The following is a 26,404-nucleotide window of genomic DNA, read 5'->3' as shown; positions in this document are numbered from 1 at the left end:
GCGAGCACGCAGCAGCCTTTGAAGCACCCGATATCTGCGCACACCGGGGCGCTCAGAGCTACGGAGGACAGGCATCGCCCGTTATTTATTTATTTATTGCAGGCATTTCGTTACCCTGGCACGGATAACGAAATGAGGACTTCAGGTGAGGGGGGCACACAGTGTCAGCGTTGGCTTGGGCTGCCCAGCCTGACTGCAGGCTCAGACAGACCAACAGCTCTCCCACAGCACGTTTTGCCTGCCAGGCAGCTGCTAAGAGACAAGATTTTATCCAGCTCCCTCTCACCTACCTGGATGGTCACAGAGGTTGTGTGTTGGGCTGGACAGACAGGAGACGGGTGGAGCAGAACAATCTCTCTGAGGTTTCCCTGAGCACTGAGCTATGTGCCACGGCCAGGAGCACATCCCCAAGCTCTATTAATCCTTGTTTTAAGCTCCTTTGTAATAAAAGTCATGTTTTTCAAGATGGCAGTTACGTGACACATGTATTCATTGCACAGATATTGCTCAGAACTTCTGTAAATTGTTTTACATTTGAGATGATTTCTGGAGGAGAAGACATTATTTTTTATTTCTCAGAGGACACGATATTGGCCTTCTCCCCTAGATCCTGGGGACAAACCTGTTCAGACCTGCCCAGGTGTTCTCCTTAGATCACTCTGGTGATATCCTCACTCAGCCAAGGCCCATCAAGACCACCAACCTCTCCCTGGGCTGGCCAGTAGCACAGTATCAAACACATAGGGAAGGAAGAACCAGCAGCCACGTAGAGAAGTCCTGGCTGTAACACCACAGCTCCCAGCAACCAGCACTTTAGGGACACCCTGAATCCAGCCTACCACGCTCAGAACCCACAGATAAACAAATCATTACTCTAACACCTTTTTTAACCTCAGCGCAATTTTTTGGCAGTGACTTTTGCATTGTTCTCTATGCTAAGAAGTAATTCTGTTTTATCTCATCTGAAGCCAAATGGCAAAGTAACGCAGGGGCTGGATGGGACCGAGCTTGCAGTCGCGGCTGCCTTTGTGCTGCCACTGCCCTGCGCTCGCTTCCCTGGGCTCCCAGCCAGCTCCTAATGAGCCGGGTTTTGGAGCAGCACTCTGATACCACATATGGGAAAACAGCATAAAACTCCAGGATAATTAATATTTAGAGTACATGCTCTTTTAAATCCACAGATGTAGGAGCACGTTACGAACAAAAGGTACCGAAGCCATTTGAGACGCGCTGGGAGAAAAAAACAGGTCTACCAAACTGCCCGGGCAGCCACTGGAAGAGCCAGAGGAAAAAAATAAATTAAAAAAAGATCACCACTGCCGCTGATAATATCATATTCATCAGGTAAATTCCTATGTCACAGGACATGAACATAAGCTTATATTATCCTTTCCAGCTTGAGATACCTACCACGTCTTTGCCAGAGTACACGAGGCAAAAGCCCAGGACTACATTTCATAAAGCAGGTCTGCAGTAATCCTTTTATCTAAGGAGGGTGAAAAGCTCTCAATTTGTAATACAGGCATAGATTTAATGACAAAATGGATTTCCATCAGAAGTTTCTAAAGATTTCTAGAGGTCTTTGAGCATTACAGAGAGTTTGAAATAAGCTAAAAAAAAAAAAATGTCTAGCTTTTTTTTTTTTTTTCCTCTCTCCTTCCTCTATCCCAGGCACCAGATAGTAATCACAGAGCATATAACTTTCCCTTCGGAAAATATATGCCATTATGTAAGAGTCTGTGAATAAAGAGTTCAACGCATCTCTATTTCATAAATGAAATCTCCTAAAAATACAGCAAGCAGTAGAACAATAAAAAAGATACTGCCTAACCAATATCAAACCTCAGATTTGATTTAGCAATAACTAACACAGTACTGCAGTGACCTTTAAAACTATCCTGCCAAGAACTTCTTATACATAAAGAAAAAAAGACGACAGTACAGAGAAACATTATGTTGGCAAGTCTCTACAGCAGTAATCAACACAATATAGATGTTCATGTGAAGGAAAGGCAATTTGGCTTAACATTACTGAAGCCCCACCATTTTCTAACACCTTAAAAGCTTCTCTAACTAAAAAAGGCTCTTAAACTGTCAGGTGCTGGATATAAACCATCTCAATCAGAAACACTAATCTCTCGTGAAATAATTTCTTTGGTAAAAGTAACTTTCAAGACTGCTGTTAAAAACTTAATAATTATTATTATTTTGTATCTTTTTTAATGAAGTCTTATCAGGAACATACAAAATTTAAACTGCATGTGGAAAATCTATCTGTATTTTTGAAGAAGCATTCAGGCGTTTCCACAAGCTCCTCTGTGTACAGTTATTTACAGCACGGGCTTAATTAGAGCATTCTGCTAATTCAGTGTTCATCCCTGAGGTTATATAATACAAGTTGAAATAAATGGATTTTAATATAGGAATTTGAAACTATGACACACAAAAATAATAAAATAAAGCAATAGAATAAAATATAAATTCACCTTTCTTAACAAATTTTCAGTATTTGTAAATTGTTCTTAATGTATGAGGAGGTGAAAAGACTCCATTAAATCTACCACATGATAATATTATTGCAGTCACATCATGAAATAAAGGTGCATTTGATTTACTTATCAGCTATCATACTTATTTGATCTACTTATGTACTATCATACTTATTTCAGTAAGATGAGATTTCAAAAGAAATACCTAAATACCAAGTGAAATATTTTACACAGAAAACGGTTTTAGTTAGACTAAGAATACATTTTTTGTGAATAAAAACGTTTGGAGAAATGTAAATCAAAAACAACAAAACTATCCTTCATTTTCAATATCTTTTTGCATCAGTGTTTACAAAAACTTTGCTCGAAAAATTAAAAATAAAAATAAGAAGTGGGAAAGCATTTGGGTCCTTCACAAAAGAGACCTATAATCTTAGCTATTAATTTTCCACCAGCAGCATAACTAATTACTTCCACATCTTCCAACCCAACAAAGCAAGTGAATTTATCATGCCACCCTGATCAGAACAGGGTCAACGATAAGGCTGAGAGCAGATCAAACAAAACATATAGAAAACTTCAAAATAAAGCTTAAAAATTGCATAGCTAAATAAAATAATGAAAGGAAATACGTAAAGAGAGTGGCTGATTGTCAGCTACTTTAGAAATTCATGATACACTTGACAGGATAGAGCACGCGTGCTAACATTATCTTATTAATGTGGTTTAAAAAAAAAAAAAAGGTATCAACATATCAGATGAAACTAATAAAATGGCACTCAACTGGGCTTAATGCTGAACTGAATCATTACAGAGGTTGATTAACAAACTGAGGAAAATATGCATTCAAATTCAATTCTTCAATAAAAGCTTCAGTGCAGAGAGGTTCCTGGAGTCCCAGGCTCACTGCTTTTCACAGGCTACAAAAGGAGCCACACCAAACACACCCTGAATGGCACTAATTCAAGGGGATTTCTCCAAGAAACATACATGGCATAGAGCTCTCGAAGGTAAGAACAGCAGCACGAGCCAGGCCACTGATCAAGACGTACACAAGACTTTCTGTAGTATAAAAGCAGTTCAAAGCAATTCCAATTTAAATGAAAACAATCCTGAAGTTGAGAAACGGCAGGGTGCATAAATAACTCTAGAGGATGCACGACCAAATTAAAATGAGGATCAAAGTAAATTTCTCTAACAGTGGGATACACTCATGAAAAATATTCAGTTCAGCTCCTTTTTTTTTTTTTTCCTTAAGAATATACAGTTCAGTTTAAAACTGAATATACAGTTCATTATAAAAAAATATGTGGTCAGCCTACAGACATCACCCAGCTCAGAAGGTTCCAGCTGCACCTTTCTGAAGTATCTGATTGCTGTTGCACTGCCAGATATTTGCATAATGAGTTATTAAAACCTGGAAACCTAAAATGTTCAACTCCGGTTTAATATTCAGCCCACTAATGATAGTCTAGAAACAATATACACACGTACGTTTATGCACATCAGGCGATGATTACACATGCAGCATACATATGTCAAGTGCAGTGTATGCCAGCTTCTGAAGGCTGGATGTCAACAGTGAAATGAAACAATTTACAATAATCATATTTATTCATTTATTTTTAAGTCTATTGGTGGAGAACAGACAGTGTATAACCAACCTCGTGCTCTTTTTTTAGGAAGCCCCTGGTGCCAGGGCCAAGAACAGGGGAGAGGCCTGGAGGCACCTTGGTTCCTTCCCCATTGGGCAGGAACATACGTGACATAGGACCTCTCCTCTTGTCCAGGTACCTCTCCTATTGTCCTGCACACAGTAGAGCCAGTGATTACACGTGGCACTTTAAATGAGCTTCACATAAGTGATGGACATCCAACTATGAGCACTTTCTGACAAGTACGATCTGAAAGGAAGAAGGATAATAAGCCTCGTGCGCGTATAAGGATTATCAACGACACACACAAAGCAAGATTCATCATGTGTAAAAACTTTTGCCTCAAGAGTTGACTGCTGCTTCCCCAAGGACAAAAAGCCCCAAAGTCTGTCTTTGTCACAAGAAGACAAAAGGTCTGCGTCTGCCTCTCATCGGTTTAGTGGCTGGTGTTGTCAACAGGAAGGTTGGAGAACCAGCAGGTAACGAGCAGAAAGCAGTCATCCCAGCTAAGGCTTGTATTAGTCTCTGCAACAGACCAGTATATCACTGACATAAATACATAATCACACCATATCATGTAGGTGTGTGCACTAATATGTGATATTTAGTGGAAGGCAGGGTGTATTGTCCCTGTTAAGGAACCAATAAATGCAATTACCTATGTAATGCAAGCATCAAAGTGGTGCTATGTTGAGCATGATATACCTTAATGTCCTGTAAAGGCTACCCATGCTAAAGCAGCTTCCTTGGATAGATTGAAGAGGTCAAACTATTTTTTTCAAGATTAACGATAACACTGTGGAACCGGTGATGATATAACGCTGAAGTGTGGCAAGCTTAACTTTTGCTGACTAAAAAAGGTTTTAAAAAGCCAGTAAGGTTCGTAGTGTCAGCTGATGAAGATTACAGACGTGTAGCCCAATGAAGCAGTTCTCATGGTTCACAGAGCTATCCAAATCAAAGACCCACTTATTTTGCCTGAATCTCCTCATTGCAACTGCTACGCACTGCAGTAACAGTCCTTGATGAAAGGTGGGGTGATGTTTTACAGATAACACCAACAGTCTGTCCCTTACATCTCTTAGAATAACACCATCTCCTGATCTTGGGAGACGTGCAGCCTCTCGGGGCGGGAGCATGCCATGTCAGTGGGGCACCACTTGTATTTGCAGATGTTCCCCATCCCTGCATGTTCACTGGGCTCCCAGTGGACCCAATGCATTTGGGCTCCCAGGGTGGACCAGAGACCCAGAGCACACAGGACATAGTGAAGAGGATGTCAGGTAGTGGCACAGAGATATTTTTGCCAAAGGTGCCTGCATGTAAAACACTGAGCTGGTCAATTAGCTGTCCAGGGGAATGTACCTGATAATTAAATTAGCAAAGCAGTCAGACCACTAACACATCGCACTGCACTTCACCAGCTACCCTGAAAAATTAAGTCTGATTCCTCAGTTAAGCAGAGCTTTAAAGAAAATAAAATGTGGCATAATATTAATTATGTGAGCATGAATAGCTCTGCAGCACAAAGCCTGTGTGAATGGGGAATTTTGTTTTATAATGCTTTTTTCATCTGGCAGAAGACACATCTATTTACAAATTAATTCTTAATCCATCAATAAGGAAAATAAATTAAGACCAAAAAAAAAGAAGAGTATCTGCTCTGAAATTTCCTGATATTTGTTCCTTTGCCTCATCTTATATTGCCTATTCAAAAACCTGAGCTTGGAACATGAAAGTTTATCCCATTGAGACTGCAACCAAATAGCTAGGAATTTTCAAATGTGGTTTAAAAAAAAAAAAGTGAGGTTTTATTCTCCTTAGACCTGCATTTCCTTATGCCACCTATAGAGTAACAGTCCTAAAATCATTTTAGCAAGGTAAATATTCCATGTTGGAAAAAAGTCCCATGACTACATCCATCCTGTTACCATAGACATCTGCTCCTTACCAGACAAGGCCAACCTCCAGCAGATTGGAGTGATCCTTTATCACCAGCAGCAAGCCCACATCTCAGAAAAAGGAGAAGAGGTTCGAGACATGCCTCTTGGACTTTAGGGACCAGTCACATTTTGTTTAGCATACGGAAATACACAGGAGGAGACAACCTAGCAAAAAGAGTCTAGACATGCTGTGTAATATATAAGCACAGGCTTCACGTATGGAAGCATTTGTTCCAGATATACAGACTGTTCATCTGTCATGTTCATCTGTTTTGTATTGTAGGGACACATGAGAAAAGTTACCTAACTGCTGCTTTAGAAAGTATACGTCCTGGCATTTATGAACACCTCCACTCACAGAAAGCAGGGGGTTCTCCTTCATTAACACTTCAGTAGTTAAAGATTAAAATAATTCTCCCCATTTACCTATACTTGGCAGCTAATTGTAGATCCGTATAATGAAATTCATTACATGTATAGGTCCTAGATGTTGGAAAAGTGAACAAACTCCCTAATGCAAAGAAGAAAAATATTTCTGAGGCTTCAGTTAATCAGCAAGGTCAAATTCTGGATATGGCCTTGTTGATATTACTTCAATATAATGAATTTTGACATCAGAATGTGTTAATTTTCTAACCTAAAAAAAAACACAAGGTACCCGACATAAATAATTAACTAAAACAAGGTTCATTAGAAACGCATCCCCAAAAGAAGGAACCCTGAGAATCAGGAAAAGCGTGCACAGAATACAAAAAATATTTTCTGTATTAATTACGTGCCTCCCTTTAACTGAAAAATACTTTGATTAAACTTTCATTAAAGTGGAATTCAATAAAGTTATCAAAACATAGCACATGATTCAAGAAAGGGTGCATCGTGGATAAGTATTTTCGGATCTGCTCAGCACTAGGACCAAGCTGTGCTGCACCCTGCTTCCAGGAGCAAGGCTTGCCCAAGAGCCTGCACCACCAGCACCAGGCACACCAGGGGTGCTCCCCTCGTGGTGTAGGCAAAGGGGGGAACAGGGAAGGTGTAAGCCCAGCTCTGAGCTGTGGGATGGGGACGGACAGGGGGATGAGCAAGCAAGGACGGAGAACCTCCCACCACCCCCGATGAGCAGCTCTCCCGGTACACACCTGAGAAGCAACCACTAATGACAAGGTTGCACGATCAAAGCTGACAAATTTCCAAAGCAATTTGTAAGCATTAAGATCTTTCATCTCACAGGCAAGACAAACAGTACTGTGCATCTTCAGTGAAGAGTTAAATTCGAGTAGAAAAGAGAAATGAAACTTTTCTATTGTTAAACAAATCATTTGTATCACCCAAAAAAAAAGTCTGGCTTCCTAACCTTCTACCTTAAAAAGGAAGCCACAGAAAGTTACACCTTGCTTGTAATTGTTTCTGCCCTAACATTAGCATTATTTCATTTAGCAAGAGAAGTCACTCTTTGAAATATCAGCATCAATCCAGAGACCAGCTTATGAGAAGCAATTACTTTAGGTTATTGATTTGAAGCTTCAAGGGAGATGTATCTAGTTTGTTTTTGGATTTAAAAAAAAAAAAAAAAAAAGAATAATTATGTTAGAGATAGCATTTCATTTTAATGCTAGGGAAGTTGTTGGAGGGGTTTTCTGCCACTGCCTTGAAGAGAAGAGTAAATAGCAGAAACACGCAGACCCCGAGGTGCGTGCGCACAACTCTCCGAACAGCACCGTGCAGACACGCGATGGGAAGCCTAAGGCTCCCCCTGACCTAGAAACAGCTTGAATTTGCATACATAGCTAATGAAAAACAATGCAAAAGTGTTGTCAGTAGCACCCACTCTTTACATAAAACTTCATGTTGACAAAGTATTAACTCCAGATGAAAAGTGGCAGAAAGCTTTGCAGGGAATGGAGATCTTATCTTCAGTCGCGGTGCTGTTAAGAGCTATGCAAAGCACCTTAATCCACAGACCCATGGTCTTTCTTACAGTCTGTCAGATCAGAGAATCCAGAGCTTTCCAAGCACAGATCCTCACAAGAAATCCTAATCCTCCCCTGGGAGAGGGGAGCAAGGTGTGGTGGGAGGAGATGAGCCCAGAGCCTGACCCACTGCACCCCAAACCCTGCCCAGAGCAGACCATGTTCTTCCAAAAACTCCTTGTCTCTCATCAGCTCAGTCTATCCATGAATTATCTTAAACTTGGGAAAAATAGCTTTCCTTTGCAAATTTTTACCCTCACAGATAGCTTTGTAGTGGTGCAGTTACCCTGCAGACCCCTCTACCTGACCCATAAGACTGTAAGGCCGACACTGACTTTGTCTTTTTGTAAGACACAAACAAAGTTCTGATCTCAGCAGTTCATAGATTCAAGGCAGAAATGGGGAAAGCCTTTCCTTTTCGGGAAACTGTTGTCCAAGATGATTTCCAGTCAGTGGTACCTGAAGAAGGTGGGTGAAGGTGTCCCTCCTCCCTATCCAGAGGAGCCCAGCGATGCTTGCAGTGGTGTGACTGAGTGCTTGCACCTGCTCAGGAGGCATGGGATGGTCTCACTTGCTCTCAACATGCATTTAACTGCAGATGCTTACGTAGCAAGGATTCCTCAGCAGCAAGACATGAACACTTTAACTGCAACCATCATTTTTGGTGAACTTTCAGCAATATGAGCAAAAAAGCTGTGTTTTGCAATAAGGGCTGCTGTGGGAGGGCTGCACCCAAATCAATTTGCCATGTAGCTAAAGCTGGTCTTGAAATAACTTCCCGACACATTATGTTCTGTGAGAAATTATTTTCACCTACGAAGAACCACAAAGTCAAAGGAAGGTCTGTCTGTTCATAAAAGCCAGGAGGAGCTACGAGAGGCAAGCTGCGGAGCTACAAGCACCTCTGTGCAGCGCAGGAGGAGCTCACAGTCCTGTGCCCCCCATGCCAGGGGAGCTGATGCCATGGGGCAGCCCCTGCCTGCCAGCAGCTCAGACACCTGAAAGCCCCTTGGAGCACCTGCATCCCTTTGGTCCATGTGGATTGGCACCCTTACAGCAGCTCCTGCAGCCTGCCTTGAAGCAGGTCATGTGCCATGACACAAATAAGGGTCTGAACGTAGCTTACCATCAAAAATAACTTACACCTAGGGCTTGACAGGATGGCTGGCACGCTCCAGCATCATTTCAGTTATGGGCAGCAGAGAAATCTGGTTTCTTTAGATTATGTTCCATACTTGAATATGTTCACCTGTTATAGAATAACACTGGACAAATACAAAAACAGTTTCAAAACACCTAGATTTCAGGTTAGGTTAGAAGCTATCAATTCATTAATTTCATAGTAGAAATATGCACGTTTTTATTTAGGCACGAATAAAAAATGATTAGCCTGCCTAATAGGTGATCTTCTAATATAAATTAAATTGTAGACCAGCTTCACAGTGTTCTTGGTACAGCTGTGTTTGTAGCAATGCTCCTCCTAACAGTCAAATATGAGGGTCAACAATCAGAAAATGAGTTTAAAATTTAATTGCCTCAGAAAGCAGAACAAAGTAAATTGCTAAGGTTAATGCTGGCTTTTAATGAATTATCATCAGCTTCAGAGCATCCGCCTTTTGCAGCAAGGGCATAGGGCAGTTTGGCTGCGTGAGGACATGGAGAGCAGGACAGACACCTACCGCGTAGGGGGAGATGTCAGCGCATTTCTGCAGCCCCTGCACCACGGGGGGGGGGAAACACGTTGCCTGAACCGGACTGCTACAGAGCAGGAACAAACCTGCAGTAACAACAGAAGAGAAGCCAGCCCAGTGAAAAAAAAAATCAATGCTGAAAATGTGGGATGAGAAGAAGAAAGAGGCACAACATTGCACTTGCCAAGTTGCCTATTTCTGAAAGCAAACAAGGATCAGAACAAAAATCTGTAAGTGTGAGAATTTTCTATTTGTAAGTGCACAATCCTTTTCTGCAAGATTTCTGCGCATAAATACCTGTAGAAAACCAGCCTTCCATGAACCACACCGTGTGCATTTCAGATTTTTAACAGTTTTCTTGAAGCTTTCTGCTGTACTAGCAGGATTCCTGCCGATGCAGGCAGTACAGCAGGACACCTCCTGCCCTGGGCCCGAGCTCTGGCCACTGCTGGCCACCAGGCACCACGCACCAGTCCCCAGCCACCACAGGAAGATCCCAGCCCGTGCTGGCAGTGCCTGCCCCAGGCAAGCCCCCAGAGACTCCCCTGCTCAGGAACCTCCAGTCCTAGGGACCGAAAATGGCCAAAACAGGCTTTGCCTGCACTTATTTAACATTTCCCCAGTTGTTGCCAATTTCCATGAGACATCACACGACGCAGCTGATGTAAACCACGGTAACCAGGTGTGACAACTAACAACGTGGTATTAAATGATGTAACAGCTCTGGGAACTGCAAAACCCCCAAAACCAGCAGACAGCGTTGCTTGCTGGATCCCATGGCTAAGAGGCGTGTAGAGCTCTCCCTAACTCATGTAGTATTTATATCCTGGATGGCAAAATAAATATTGCAACAAATGATTTTTTTTTCCTATTCTTTGTTCTCTCTGCCATACCTGCAGGTTTTATTTCTTCTTCTTCAAGAAATCTATAAGAGAGTCTGCTCAAATGAGCAATTAGGCTTATCTCGCTTGCCCCATTTAAGATCACGCTATGATCGTTCTCACTGTGAAACAGTTTGACTACATAAAACTTTACAGCCAGGTGGATTTGTTTAGTTTATAACATAAAAATATGCATATTATGGGGAGGAGGAGACCACAGTAAGAACCTGAAATCATTACGTGTTTTTTCACACTTTTCCCTGGAATTATTCCCATTCTGTAAAATGAAGCAAGTCTTGCCATCTGTCTGCAAAATCCTCTTCATCTCAACCTGTGATGTTTCAAAGCCACTGCCTTTGCTACTGGTCTACATAAACCTCAAATTGCTGCAGAAAGTGCAAGTACCAAAAAAAATAAAAATAAAAATAAATGAAATAAAGGTAGAAAAGGTCCCCGTAGGTATTGGGCCATCTCCAAAACTGCTTTAACCTGCCCATTACCCACCTGTGTCCAGACCAGCCCTGGCACCGATGGGCAGATGACACCCCCTACATCCCAAAAACCTTTCCTGGTTTAATCTGTTGTCCCAGTACAGTTTCTTTGCTTTTCCAATGGAGAAACGAAGCTCTCCCAGCAGCACAGGTCTCCCTGTGCAGAGCTGTGTCCCCGGAGGATGGGGAGGGCTGGAAAAATCCCCAGAGTCTGCTTGGAAAGCATCCCAGCCCACCTGGGAAACCAGGACTTTATCTGAGACGAAGGATGGCTGGAGCTAATGAACACTTTGGGCAATGTGCTTTGGGTTAATTAACCTGCTTATTGGCTGTGCTGTAACCAAAGTGAGCTGCTTCCGAGGCAAGCAGTTAGATGTGACAGAACACATAGCTATGATGATCCAGGAAATTCTAGTACTAGAAGATGCACCAAGGAGTGCAATGCCAGCCCTGAGCAGAGTAGGGATGCACCCAGGGATGCCCAGGAACACCAGGCTGCTGGGACTGCCTTCACGTTAAGGGCTGACATGGGGTCTGCCTTTGGAAAGCAGTAAAAGAGTCAGGGTGCAGAGTTTTTCTTTGGTTACCAAGGTCACTCTCTGATAGAAAATTACCTCTATGTGGATTTAATTTCCTGCAGCTGCTGCAGCGAGGGCTCCTCCTGTAGCCGGGCTCCCTGGCAGCAAGCGGTGCCGAGCACAATGCGTCCTCCGCCCGCTGGGGTTGGTGCACTGCGCCTCGGTGACTCCTCCACAAAGCACTGCTCTTGTCTCTGGGGCTGCAGAAACAAGGGAAAAAACAAAAAACCATCACAATTACTCTATTATTATTTGTCACATTTCTTAAGTGACTGGCAAGGTTCCTTCCTCAGTTATGGAGCACTTTTCCTGCCTTCTTTTTCTCATCCCCATCCTCCAGTCTGACACCTGCCGTTGTCTGCCCTACCCCTCGAACTGAGAAATACATGAAATTCATAACTACAGCTATCTCTGGCCCCAAAAAAGAGCCTTTATTCCTTTTACAACCCAGATTACTTCGAGGTGTTGCTTTCATTGCTTTATTTTTTATGCTGGGAAAATAAAGGGCAGAAGTTACTTGAGGCTGAGCGACTGCAGCCTGGGCAGAGAAGTGCCTTCAGGCCGAGGAACCCTTATTTTCAAGAGCTAGCAAGTGTTACCTAGACTGGGGGAGAAGCCTTCTCATGGGTACAGCCCAGCGAGTGAGCCCCTGGTGCACTCTTAGCTGTAAAAGCCAGAGCTCCTGCTCCACAGTCCTAAATGGGGTTCCCCATTTAGAAACTGCCGAAAGCCATCGTTCTTCATCAGCTGTCACCCAGACTTCTTTACCCCCAAAAAGCCACATTTCTGATACAGAACGTTAACAATCAATTTACTGTGAAAACAAAAGGGAAAACATGCTGAAAAGGCTTACAGCTCTTCTTCACGGAAACCTCACACACCATAATGGCATGGTTTCATCTGTTGTATTACAGAAATCTGCTTGCAATTATTAGACTTATTTCATATTTTAATGTAATTATGTTTGGCCTTTGCTCTAATAAATCCTTGAACCAGAACTGGAAGATAAGAAATTCAAATACCCTAAGCCTGCTAAAGATAAAATGCTGAAAGAAAGGTGATGTTGCTTAAATAGCTTGGCTTAAAAATCAATACAGAATACATTCATAAATTAACAATCACTCTAGACTAAAACATTTATTGCTGGAGGAACACTGCATAATTAAACTATGGGAATGAATAACAAATTAAAATTTAATTTTAATTTTTTGGGTTCCTTTTTAAGCCTGTAGTTAAAAAAAAAAAAAAAAATCCCTTTGCTACATCTGACTATTTCTACGGGAGAAAATTATGTGCATTATTTGGTCATGACTCCCCCAACTGTTGTTCTTCGAAGGTCAAGCTCCAGTGATTTTAAATTGGGTTTTGGCAAACTTTGGAAACACGTAGGGTAGTTTTGGGGCAACTGGCATAGTTTGAGAAAGAGAGGGGGAGAGAGAGAGAAGTGAAATGTTGCATTTATAATTAAGAAAAGAAAAGGAAAATTCAGATTAGTTGAAGTGTTTAAAGCCCACTTGACCTTGACTGCCCCGTGTGAATTGCTGCACTGAGCTGAGAATTTCCATCCAGCCCTGGACCCCGCAGGCATCCCGTGGTGGCACCACACCACAGCAGCCTCATCAGCCTGCGGACCTCTTAAGCTGTGTTGTGCTCAGTGCTGCACCAAAAATCACTTGTTTTCTTGAGACAGCAAGAGAACCATATCAAAATACTCGAGTTGTTGTGTTTTTTTTTTTTCCACCTTAGTTTTTCTAGGAGGTTTTTCTCGGGTTATAATCACATGTTCATGCACAGAGCTGTTTCAGACTAGAGGCAGAAGCAAAGGAAATGCAATTGGGATGGTTATTGTTTGCTCCTCAGAAATGGGAAAGGGATATAAACCTGCGGGAGCGCAGTACAGGATCTAATTCTTTTTTCTTTTCTCATTTCACGTTCCATTTTACCTCCCTTGGTCAAAATCATCTCTCTCTGTTCAGCATGAGGTGGCACTGATTAATCTAGCGCATAGAGAGGGTTAGGAGGAAGAATAATTACAAGAGGCAAATATGATATGTTGGCTACACCACTTACATTGTATAGGCACCTTTGGCCTTACAGCTGCAGCCCAAACAGCGGCAATTGCTGCTTTTCCAGGTAAAACATGCTTTGTGTTAAATGAGGCAGGGGATGGCGTAAGGTGGGGTGGAAAGGACAATTAACTTCTATAAATAATCAGAGAATTTCTCATAAATGTGCTGGCTATTCTGCAGATCTCCCCGGATATATTATAACCAAAGCACCTCCTGTTCAAACACCAGTCTCTTCAAATATATCTATTATCAGTCACTCAGTGATGAGGTGAACACTGAATAGTCACACAGAGGTAAATCTGAAGAAATTAATTCCATTCACAGAGCTGCCAGAGAACTACGATACAGGATTTTAGTATTTTAAGACCTATATGGTAGTTATTCACTCCCCGTGGGAAAGGAGATCCATGATTTAGATGTTTTGGGGGGGACTGATTCAGATGCATAAAAATGGAAGTGGCTCTCTTTTAGATTTAGGAAGATGTCAGTACAGGACAAAAATGTCTATACTGTGAACATCACATTTAAGAACATCATTAGGAGATCACTTGACCTTTCCAGCATGGGTCAATGCTTACAAATACCAGTTCATCAGAGAAATTAAAGTCAACAAAGAAAGAGGGCCCTTTTCATGAAACTTTTTGGTGTGTGGAGGGGAAGGGTCAGCGATCGTCTTCTGCAGCAGATGCAGCAGGGTTACACAGATTATCTTTGGGTTGCTCTCTTCATGAGAAACATTAACTCTCAGCAAGGAAGAATCATTGGAAATGTCTTTCTTAAAATGAGAGGAGGAAGCTCATCAGTATGCTTGGAGGAGTCTGATGAAGCAGACAAGGAGCAGCCACATTTGTACAGTCCTCTCTCATGGGGTTAGCGATGACAAACCAGAGAATGGTTTTGGTGCATCCTAAGATCATCCCAACAAGCAGCTGTCTGCTCTACCCAACACGACAGAAATTAAGAAAAATATTTGACAGAAAATAAGACACATCAAAGCCCTGTTCCTACTCCCCCCCCAGTAACCACCCACAGCCACTGCTCCACACACACTTTCTGATGATGGTCAGACCCAACACAGCTGCTTTGTTCTTACTTATCCCTGTGGAGGCACTGGACCCAAACGAATCCTTGTGGTACTTTTTCACTTATTAAATTAGATGAGATATTCAAAGATTCATAGATTTTAGAGCCAGAAGAGACCATTATGGTCTATTCAAACTCATGCATCACACAGGCTATAAGTTTCATCAAGTGATTCCTGCATGAAGACTATAATTTATAACAGAGCAAGAACATATTTTAAAGAAAGAAATCGAAGTTCTCTGTAAAAAGGTCAGTTACTTCATGTAGGATGAATGACAGATGGGGCCCAACAGCATAAACACACACTGCACTTTTTTGATACCAAACTACTTCTCAAAATACATTTTTCCTTACACATTAGTTTTGCCCACTGTAAGATTAAAAGCATAGTGCAAATACAGCCCTGGAAGGATTTCCACCTGTAAATACCCTAGCATTTCTTTTCCCCTAATGCATGCTAGAAAGAATATTACGTGGAAAAGCAAAACATAGTCGCTACTGAGCATTAACAAAGCAGCTAACCAGTGAGGCTGTTCACCCAGATAGATAATTCTTTTCTTTTAATGCAAAGCGTTGCTTGATATTTTACAGGCACTTAGCCAAATAAGCAACACACTCTCTTCATGCACAGGAGAAGGAACATATTTTATCCGTAAGGATTTACAGCTTCTGAAAACAAATGGCACCCTGGGCCACACTAACCGGTACGTGCTGAAATGAATAGCCTTACAGCGTGGAGATGATGTGCAAAGACAGGGGAGGCTCATCACTGCAGTTCTCAAATATTACTGTAAGAAGTCCAGAGAAAAAAGTTGACAACAGAAGCCTTCATGAAAGGGCCCTGAGAAATGAAAGCAGAAGGTAGTCCCTCCGCGGGTGACATGCAGGTAGCAGGAACATCCAGCGATGCCACTCTGGGTGTTCTAGGTACATGATTAAGGTATTATTTGGAATATAAGGAGCCTCAATTCTCTAAAAGCCTCTGGCAAAATAGGGAGATGGACTCAAAAATATCTAAATTAGACACTCCAAAAGAGATTAAGAACACCTTTCATTTTTTGTCTCAGATGTGAAATGGCTTTTTTTTTTTTTTTTTTTAGGGACAAAGGTGGTCTTTCAAAAGGTCTCTCTTATACAGCGGGACTCATCACAAGATATCTGTCATTACTTATTTAGATTGCACCAAGGCTGAGTAGGCTTTTAGCACTTATCCTTCCATAAGAAAAATACAGCAATTCTTGGGGAACGTTTCTTGGAACAGGAGCAGAAAGAGAGAGAAAAAGGAAAAAAAAAAAAAAAAAAGAGAGGGTGAAAATGAGAAATGCATTTTCTTCTCTATTCCTCTACCAGGCGCCAAATGCAATTTCTGAACTCGCAGATGACAGGACTTGCCTGCAAACCCAGGGGAAAATCTCCTTCCCAAGAGGTCTGTGGGAGACTCGCAGTGGGACTGAAAGCATCCCTGGGGGTCACGGCGAAACGCAGCAGCAAAGGCTCGTTCATGTCTACAGCCAGCAGAGCCATCCCCCCAAAGGCAGCACACACAGCATTTGGCAGGGCTGTCATCAGAAGGGATGCTCTTCCCCAGCACTGCCAATCACACCACGGCCACCTGAAGGCCAGCCACACAGAAGCAGTGACAGCCCAACACCGTCCACAACTCCGATAACCATCAAAGCTCCCGGCTGGGCAAAAAAAAGGTGCCTGACTTGAAAGGAACTCAATACCTGGATTCTTAAAGAAAACATTCATCTTGCAAGTGACTGCCAAAATCATGGTGCCTCAGTAAAACCAGCCACACTTCAGACACCTTCCACATTTCTGCTTATTTGCATCACTTGCATATTTTATATGGATGCATGTCTAATAAAGATGAAAAGTCATCGTGGCACATTTGTCTCACATTTTATAACATTTCCCTGACTTTTGGCAACTGACATGGCTACTGCTAAAGGAAAATTTACCGAAGCAAGCAGTGATTTTTCATACCATGAGTGGACATTTTTCACATTAAGACTGCAAACATTTGCAGTTCCTACCACGTCTTCTGCATCTCTTTCATAATATCCATATTATACTGGAAGTGAAACAAATCTTTTGTAAGCAAACATTCTATGTGCTGCCTATTCCCTTTAAAACACACCTACTAGTCAGTAGACTAAAGAGAAAAATTACTTTTGAGCTCTTTTAGGAACTTTTGTTGTTGTAGTTTTTTCAACCCAAAGAAAAGAAATAGGGCAGAAAGGAATTTCAGACTCAGAAGATATCTTGACTCATAGGCTATTAAAATGTAAGTGGCAAATGTATCATACCACTGCCTGTCCCCAGACACTGCTAATCAGCTCCCTGGTGACACACTGCTACAGGAAATCTTCAAGAGCAATTCTGCATCTTCCTACTCTCAGCCACAGCCCACTTTTCCAGCCCACTTTACAACGTGTTCATATTGTTTTTCATATGCACTGTGAAACACTGTGGTAAGAAAATTGCTATCTGATTTTCTCCTAAGACAAATATCCAGTGAGAAAACAAAGTGAAACTCACAAAAGAAAACCAACACAGCCAGAATTGCAGGGCAGGACTGAAACCCTGGAGATTTGGGTGCTCTTATCTTGCTCTCAACAGCTTAGTTAAATCAGTCACCGCACCTCCATTCTCCCTACCAGATAGAGATGATGATGATGACTGCTCCATAAAATCCTTTGAGATATTCTGTTAAAAAAAAAAAAAAAAAAAAAAGTGAAAGTTGTGTATATTTGCTTGCTTATATTATTATACTATTTTCTAGCGCCGTTCTTATCATAAATTTCCTCAAATGGTGAACTAGAGCCTGTTGGTAAATTAGCAAACATGCAGCTCAGTGGTCTTGCTGGAACTAAACAAATCTGTCCAGAAATTAGCGATATTCTACACATGTTTGAGGTACAAGAACTTCAAAAACAGGTTCCCAGTTCCATGTACTGGTGCAAAAGTTGTACGGTATGGATCACCATAGAAAAGATAACTTGGTCACAAGAGGACCTCTTCATGGAGGGTGGCTGAAGGGAGGGAGAATCAACATCTCTTATGAAGAGTCACATCTTCCTGTCAAAGTCCCATCTCATACAGGAAACACTCAGTTTGAAATTACTCTCCTAAAATTCATGTGACTTCAGACAGAATAACAGCGCCAGCATAAACTGGAAAAAATACAAAAAAATCTCCAAATGCATGAGAATGGAAAGTTAATACCATGCTTTACAAAAAAAAAAAAAAAATACATTTTATCATAAACTGGATGGCTGCATTGTCACGGGTACAAATGCAGTTTGTTCAATTGAACTGACATGGGAGTTTTTATAGAGATAATAAAAGGAACTTCCAGGAAAAATAAGATAGAGAGATTCTTACCAGAATCAATCACAAAGTCTTAAAGAGAATATGAGAAAAGCCAAGCAAGTGTGCCCAACAATTCAGAAGTTTGAGAGGATACAGAAAAACATGATTGAGTTATGACTTAAAAGACCAGTGAACAATCAAGAAGCTATGTAGAAACAGGCACTGAAATATTAAAATAGTGAAATCTGAAATAGCAGCTAAGAAAGTAACTCAATAAAGACAACACAATTGAAAAGCTATCACAATGGCAGAATTGAAGATTTTATGAATGAGTGTGGAGTATCTGAATAGCTGTATTTTTGCAGAAATGTTTTATTTCGAAGAAACAAAAGGTGGAAAAAAAAAAAAAAGAATAAAGCTGGCAGTGAGATAATAAGGAGATTGTTACAGATTTCAATAGAGTATTGTTAGCATATGAATGGAAGATGTACCTGGTGTGAAGTAGCTTTAAGTACGAAGAGGAAAAATGAAAGGACAAGTCAAGTTATAAGTCATTTGGGGAATTAGCGAATTACCATAAGTGTAACAGTTCACCGTTACTTTGCAAGAGAAAAAAAAAAAATCTAATAAATGGGAAAATTTACAGGAATGGAAAAACAGAAGATTGTTATAGAAGATGCACAGTTCCTTCTTCCTAGGTGATGCTGCCCTGCTGAGTGTTTCCTGGCATGAGTTGTGCTTGCCATGCTTTTCAGTCTTTCTTTAGTATTTCTCTTCCTTTGTGTGGTTTCCAGTGGAGGAGTTTCCACCCGTTGATCGCTGGTGGGATGCTTTGAGCGGGGTCTGCACGTGAACCAGCTCTGCAAGCAGGAAGGATCTGTGTCTGTCGTGGCCTTCTGCAAGGCAGTAAAACAGTTGCTGGAGCATGGCACAAAGTTAAACATTATGAGGAGTCCAAACAGATTGGCTTGGGAGGGGAGGTTAGAAGACACAAATGTACAAACACTTCATGTCAGGCTCATCACATTTGCTCAGAAACTTTGCTGATAAGAGTGACACCTCACGTGCAGGTATGGCCTGAGCTCCATCACTCAGGGGAAAGCCACCACCACGTCACACTAAGGCATTTCTGTGCTTTTTGCCATCTTCAGAGGCTCTCTAGTGCCCTCCTGCAGCACACAGCTCCCGTGGCCTGCAGGGATTTGAAGCAACTGTAATCACATAATGGCAATGCAGTGCTTCTCGCTGTGGCTGTCTGCAAAAGCACAAACTGATTTTAAGAAGGCCCTTCTGATTCTCATCCTGACAGCATGAGTCGTGCATCTTTCCTGGGCTGCCATCTGGCACGCTTTTGCTTCCCACAAGAGCTGGGGCATAGGAATCACTTCTTTTTTTTTCCTGCAGCAGTGCCTTGATAGGAAGCTGTGCACCCTCTCCTGACATCTGTCCCAGCAAACTACATTTCTACTTGTTCCTTTGTACTTACGCCAACTGCACGCTGCAGCACGGGATGGCAGAGCACGCTGGTCTCGTGTAGCCAGCAGGGTTTTTTTCCCTCCTCTCCTGCAGGTGTTAGCATCAATGCTTTTGTCCTATAAAGTCTCAGATTAAAATATTAAGTAATTATAGCAAACCTTCTCACGTATGTACTGCTCACGTTTTGCCTGTCATACGTAACTTTGATTTTTAAAAAGTTGAAAAATGCCAGAAATGTTGTTATTCTTTTTTTTTTTTTTTTCCTTTTCTTTAAATGCACATGCATGGATTTGAACTGTTTTGGCCTCAACATTCACCTCTTCATTCAAGCCAGTATGGTGGATTTCACCTAGAAAATTCAAGTGAATTTAGCTAAGAGACGCACAGCTGAAATACATATATGTATATTACAACCACGAAACACATCACAGACACAACAGAAATGGTGCATCAGTTCTGCCTCATATAGAAGAGAGTCATATACACAAAGCATCTCTGTTGTGCAGTTTTGTTTTACAACAAAAGTATACGAGCATATGAAAAGTATAAAAAGAGTATATAAAAGGCTGTTAAAATAGAAAATGTTTGATTAATCAAGAAAAATCTAGCCAGCTGGGATGACCTGCAGTGATGTGATCAAAGAATCACGTTTTCCAGGCACACCAGCTCGTGTCCCACTAGCTGGCAAGCATCTACTAAAGCAGAAACTTTTTACATCAGGAATAATGAAAATCTTGTTACGCTAACTTAAGGCAATTCTCCCCTGTTAAATTTAATTTCCCATCAATAAATCTAATTATCTAATTCAGTTCCTGATTCTTAATAAAAATGGTTTCCTATGCCATTATAAACACAATCTCTAATATCTAAGAATCAATGGGATTATGAACTGTGTAAAAACAATTTCTGCAAACAGATGGATTTCACATGCAGATGGAAAAACACAAAAATGTGTTAGTGGCTATGCCAGCTTCAAATGTCTATCATTTTGAAAAAGACAAACAAAAAAATTACTGTAGTGTTTGGGTTTTTTTCCTCTTGTCACTCTGAAGAGCAAGCAAAATATACGATGTGCTCTTGTCAATTTGACAAGGCTCAGTGCGTTCTGTTTCAGTAACCGAACCATCTTAAATATACCCCAATCAGAAAAATTAGGAGTGTCACTGAGGTTCTCTGACACTGCAAACACTGGAAGCCTGTCTCTTATATGGGAAAATTACTATTATGACTGGCCATGCAGATTTTGACTGACCTGCTTCACCACAGTTCTGACAGCTACGAGGTGTTTTTTCAGAGCACATTTGTATGCCAAAATGTTACTAAAGAAAAAGGCAAAGTTTATGCTTCCTATCCCCCTATACAAGCAGGCAGTGCAGCACAGTGGGGCTGTTCTGCCCCTGCTTCCAGCGAGGTGATGCTCTGCTGGCCTGCGCAGCTCGATGCCACCCAAACAGGTGGAAAGAAAGGATCCTCCTTGGCCAAAATCTGCTCCGTGTCCCATTTACACGGCTCTGCAGGGTATTGAAGTCAATGTTTCAGGAACTGATTTTGAACATCAGGTGGGGAATTGCTCGAAACTTCAGGAAAACAGTGACTGAAAAGTTTTAAATTAGAAATAAGCCAAAAATATGTCACTGTCAGTGGCTGCCACTTAGAAGCCACACCATTTATATTAATAAAAGAGTGGGAGACAAAAAGTGGAATCAAAAGAGACCTTAATAAACCTAAAGAAAAAAAAAAAAAAAAGCACAAAGAGAAACCTGTACAGAGCACAATTCACAGCTGAAACACAGCTGGTGTGTACCTTTAACTGTTTGTAAAGGAAACTAATCCCCATGTATTTGGAAGGTGTGGAAGCTTTAGTTCTCAAGTCATTTACCAAGTATTTTGTTCAGAGGTACTTATTAGGCAAAAGCACTTTTCTGTTTGTTTGGGAGTCGTTTTTTTGATAGTTTTCTAATATTATTTAGCTGTGGGAAGCATCATTATAGCCAGCCTGCCACTTTCGGATTTGTCTTTCCTCCTCCTGCAATTAGGCCAGCTGCAGGATGCTGTGCAGGACACGCAGCACCACACAGCAGCAGGCACAGGAACATCCCCAGTGAGGATGTCCCTGGAGGAACATCCCAGGTTTTCACTTGGAAAATCAAATCCCCACAGTGAGGGCTCCAGACCTGGCTTCATGCACAGCCCAGATTTCTAGTAAAAATGACCAAAAACATAACAGGAATTTCAAAAAAACAATGCTGCAGTCCCTCTCAGGAAGGCTTAGAAATGCAGAAAATTTGTTTTATGCTTAAATACTCTGAGCACCTGGGATCAATTTCTACAGAAGAACGGGGAGGGAGAGGCAAGAGCAAATATCAAGGGCAGATGATCTTGTAAGGTTATTTTCTAAATCTAGCTGGGCTATCGATGGCACTTTCTCCTTTCACACCTACATGCAAGCAGGTCTTAACATATTACCATGTTGTACGATACAAATTATAAATAAATTTTATAGAGAGATAGCCACAAAACTCCTTAAATTCTTTGGGCAAAAGTCCTGTAACCCAGAGGAGGGGAACACAACTACAATTCTTCTCTGCTTCAAAGGGACCTGTTCAAAGCTGACGATGCCCAAAGCAAGCCGTTCCCCAGGCAGCAGAGATTACCGAGGAGCTGCCCTGACATCTCTCCTGTTTGCTTCACAAGGCCTCACACTACGTATGAATATGTATATGAAGTACTAACCTGCTCTCTCTGGACAGAAAAGAAAGTTCAAATAATTATTCATTTGTGATCACTCTCCAATTAATTTAAAGGGTATCCGGATAACCCTCAGTGTCCTATTGACTAGGATTAGTAGAGAGTACGGTGAAAAACAGGAGGAGTGAACACCTGCATAAGAATGACCTAGATGAGGTTTTAGAGGGAAAAGCCTTCCTCACAGACCTACAGCTGGCAAAGGGAACATGGAGAAGGCTGGGGAAGGCCACAGCATCCAGCGGGGCCACCAGGAGAATTTTTCCTGAAGTCCTTCATCAGGGGAGGTTTTGAAAAAAAAAAAAAAAACAAAAAAAAACAACAACAAAAAAAAACTAAGTAGGAACGGTTAAATAGGATGGAACACATTAACAACAAAGGCACTCCAGATATTACACCAACATATGTTAAGCTGGACCACACAGGCTAGGGTGCTTTAGCCAGGAAACAAAACGATCTAGGAGGAGCACACCAAAGGGCTACAGAGCCCAGGTGCCTCGGAGAGCAGGGGCAGAGGGACCAGGGCTTCACAGCCACCAAAAAAACCTGTGCTCAAAGTGGTGCTGAGCCCCCACCCCAGCAGCAAAGCATGTAAAGCTGAGACAAAACTACTGCCCGAGACCTCATGATGGGCCTGGGAAACAGCCACTGCACGCAGGGAGGATTTTGTTGTCACTGACGGCATGGCACCAGGCGTGCTCTTAAATTAATAAGCATTTACCAAGCTAATAAGAAGTTTTTGGTAAGACAGGCATCCCCTTTCATCTTACCTTCACTCATCCTTGTTACAGCAAGAAAGAAAATAGCGATTTGCTACAGCACGTGTACATCAATTGCTGGGTTTGTGCTGCCTCAAGTCCAATCATGTCATCTCCATGCAAAAGCCTTCCTTGACAAGCTGCTAATTTACCCTACACCTCACTCCTTTTATCGTCTGCTGGCATGACAGGAGATTGTTTATTTTGCAAAAGGGGCTGTTTTTCACAGAAAGTTGCTGGACTCTTTTTCTTTTCTCCCTTTTCTGTATTTTCTTTTCCAAAATTCATGCTACGGGCAGCCAGGAAGTCTGAACCATGGCAGATTGACTCAGGGTGTCAGGTAGCTTCTACCCAGCAGACCAGTGCAAGTATTTAATTAAGGCAATTTAGTCATTATAACAACTTTTTTTCTCAACTGTGAGGTGTCTGATCAATGCATTTTATTGTATAACACTTAACAAGAATGCAGATGTAACTGCAAAGGAACTAAATGACTTTTTTTCCTCAAGTACAGCCAAGCCAGGGAATATTGATACAACTGCAGAAACATTACTCTTTGAATTTTCTTCCTCTATGCATTTCTTGCTCGTATCACTCCAGATGTGGTTAGTATTATCCCAGAAATGTAAACGTCTGCTCATTTGATTTGGCTTCAGCTCTGCTACGACTAGTTAACCTGGTTCTAGGGAAAGTCTGCTCAGAGCTGAGAGATCAGGCAAAGTGCAAGCCTGTGAGCTCGTCAGCACGAAGCACACCTTTAGCAAAAGCATCTCTGTGAAGTGACTGACATTAAATGACATTACACAGTAAAAACCCCATGGCAGACTACATGACTGTCATTTCTTTGGTTTATATTTTTAGGGCTGCTGGATTAGGATAGCCTCCTACAGTTCACACACATCTTATGATGTATTACTGACCCCATCTTGCTGGATCAGTTTTTATCATCATCTGTCCCTCTTCCAACTTACCTTCTCTAAACAAATCAAATTCTACTCTCACAGTCCATGAGGCAGGCTATCTCTGAGGTTTACCTAACATTTTATCTCAAGATGGACAATAACTGGTGAGTCAGAAGATGACATTACAGCACAGGTAAACTGCCATCAGAAGCACCCTGTTGCCTTTCAGCCACTTACACCTTTAATGTTTGATACCAGCATCTTTGTGTGCTCACTGATGAGCTCATTTTCCATAACTTTCACTAATTATCTCATTACTCATCTCCACCTCAGTTATTCAGTTATTCTTTAGTAGTTCCACAATTTAGTTAAGCACTCTATCTGCTTTAAAAAAAAAAAAAAAATGGATCCCAAAGATATATATTTAGCAGGGAAAATATTCTCTTCTCAGAAAGAAATGTATACTACTTAGTCTATGGTCTAATATATACAAAGAAAAGAAACATTCACGATCATTTGAGCTGATGAATTCTCTTTCCAATGAACTGTGCACTTTCCAGCAGTCCCTGCTGGGCTAACAAGTAAAAACCTAATAGCATAGGTAGAAACCCCTAGGGTTGAGGTTGGTTTGCAGCAGAAATATCTTCTTCCCACAGACAAAAAGCAGGAGTTGCCAGCGCCATCCTGAGAACACTTCCCAGAGCTGTGCTCCAGCCTGAACCAGGCCCCTTTGGGAAAAGACTGTGAGACATCCATCCATATTTTCAGAACAAAAATCTCTGTTAAATTCAATGCTTATCCCAGTCAGCTCCAAGAGTTGCACATACCTAACTTGACAGCCTCAATCAGTCAATAAACCATGGTGCCAACATCACACCTCTGTAATGATAGTCGTGGAAAATGCATAGGGCACCGGCCTCCCCACAAACCTGTGATAGCCTCTGTGAAGTCCTGAAGAGTAAAACAGAAAAGTTGGAGCTCCTTTTTGCTACTTTTTAGTGTTTGACCAGGCTTCAACATTTGAACTTATTTTTCTTCTTTATGCAGCATTTTGCCACTGCTGTTTTGTTTCTTCTAAACAAAGAACAGCCCAGTTGCAGTTTGGGAACAGGCCAGGTTACTTCAGGGCTGCTTTTGGATACTGCAAGAATATCTGTGCAACTCCTTAAATGTCCTGAATCTGCCGGTTCCACGACTTGAATACAAATACATACCACGGGGAAAAAAAGAAAATAAAAAAAAAAAAAACAACAGGGGTAACAAATGCCTTCTCCAATAGCTTCTGCAGTTTTCAGAGGCTCTCTAAGAGCTTATGTAGTCCTGTGAGCATTCCAAACATGCCTGGTATTTATCATAATACGTCAGACTGGTATTTCATCCCACCCCATTTTCTGTCTATAACCTCAGAAAGGTATGAGAAAGCTCTCACAAAACTGCCGCTAGAGAATATTTGCTCAGAAACATCGATCAGAACAGTTCATACCTATTTATGATAGCTGTTTTGAATCGTATCTCATGTAAAGAATATATATATACTTCGGCATGCTTGACCTTACATGTCTTCAGCTGATGTCTTATATAAATAACGTCAACACAAACTGGAAGCTGCGAAATTCATGCTCTCTTCCACTGGTTCCCTCATCCAGCAGCCAGTTCCCAGAATTCAAATCTCATTATCTGTGGATATTTTATCACAGCAAGGGCCAGCAAAACAGCGCAATTAGGTCCAAAGCCTAGGAGTGCAGCATATAGAAGACAAAGGCATCTGATTTACTATTACAGCCTTACAAATGTTTTTCTCTGCAACCTTGGCAGACAAATCAAGGACTGAACCCAAGATCTCCAGCAGGGCTGTAAGAATAATTGATTTTTCAGTTCAGTAGCCAAACTGGAAAAGAAAATTGTTTACAATGACCCAAAATGTTTTTTAGCTGTTTTTCTCATTACAATGAAGCATCGGGTGAGGATGTGTTGCTTCTCCTTCCCCCAGCAGCCTGGCCCTGAGGATTTTCAGCCAATACATAGGTAGCTTGCATTGAAGTCCCTGATTCCCCTCTCTGCCCACCCCAGAAGAAGGGCTCTCACCTTGATTTTATATCACATTTGGAAAGAATTTGCTCTCCCTCTCTCAGTGCTCCTGTTTCCATGGACTACTTCCCCACCCATGAGAAGAGAACCAGGTGTCCTCGCCCCAGCACACGAGACCTGTCCCAGCCACCAGGTGATTGCGTTGTGCTTGGCACTCAAGTGCTTGCATCAGGTGAATCATGAACAGGAGGGCTGTCTGCCCCAGGTGAACACATGCAAATCAAATCCCCTTACACTGAACGTCTCCCAAATTAAAACCCAGATTTCTAT

The 26,404-nt window shown here is 41.6% G+C and overlaps 1 long non-coding RNA gene across 3 annotated transcripts in view; it reads right to left on the bottom strand.

Moving 5' to 3' along the window:
* The window catches only part of LOC106014879 (uncharacterized), a 62,807-nt gene that overhangs the window by 6,238 nt on the left and 30,165 nt on the right, over positions 1 to 26,404 (bottom strand). The window contains exons 1-3 of one of the 3 annotated variants that reach the window (XR_011810190.1): positions 10,043 to 10,500; positions 9,734 to 9,831; positions 9,198 to 9,319 (exon numbers count right to left, since the gene is read on the bottom strand). This is a non-coding gene — a long non-coding RNA (uncharacterized lncRNA). Of the gene's footprint in view, positions 1 to 9,197; positions 9,320 to 9,733; positions 9,832 to 10,042; positions 10,501 to 11,731; positions 11,896 to 26,404 lie in introns of those variants that run through there. The other 2 variants (XR_011810191.1, XR_011810189.1) reach the window with 2 other exon arrangements.

This window comes from Anas platyrhynchos, chromosome 6 (assembly GCF_047663525.1).
Source record: "Anas platyrhynchos isolate ZD024472 breed Pekin duck chromosome 6, IASCAAS_PekinDuck_T2T, whole genome shotgun sequence".
NCBI lineage: Eukaryota > Metazoa > Chordata > Aves > Anseriformes > Anatidae > Anas > Anas platyrhynchos.
This window is presented reverse-complemented; position numbering and strand designations above follow the sequence as displayed.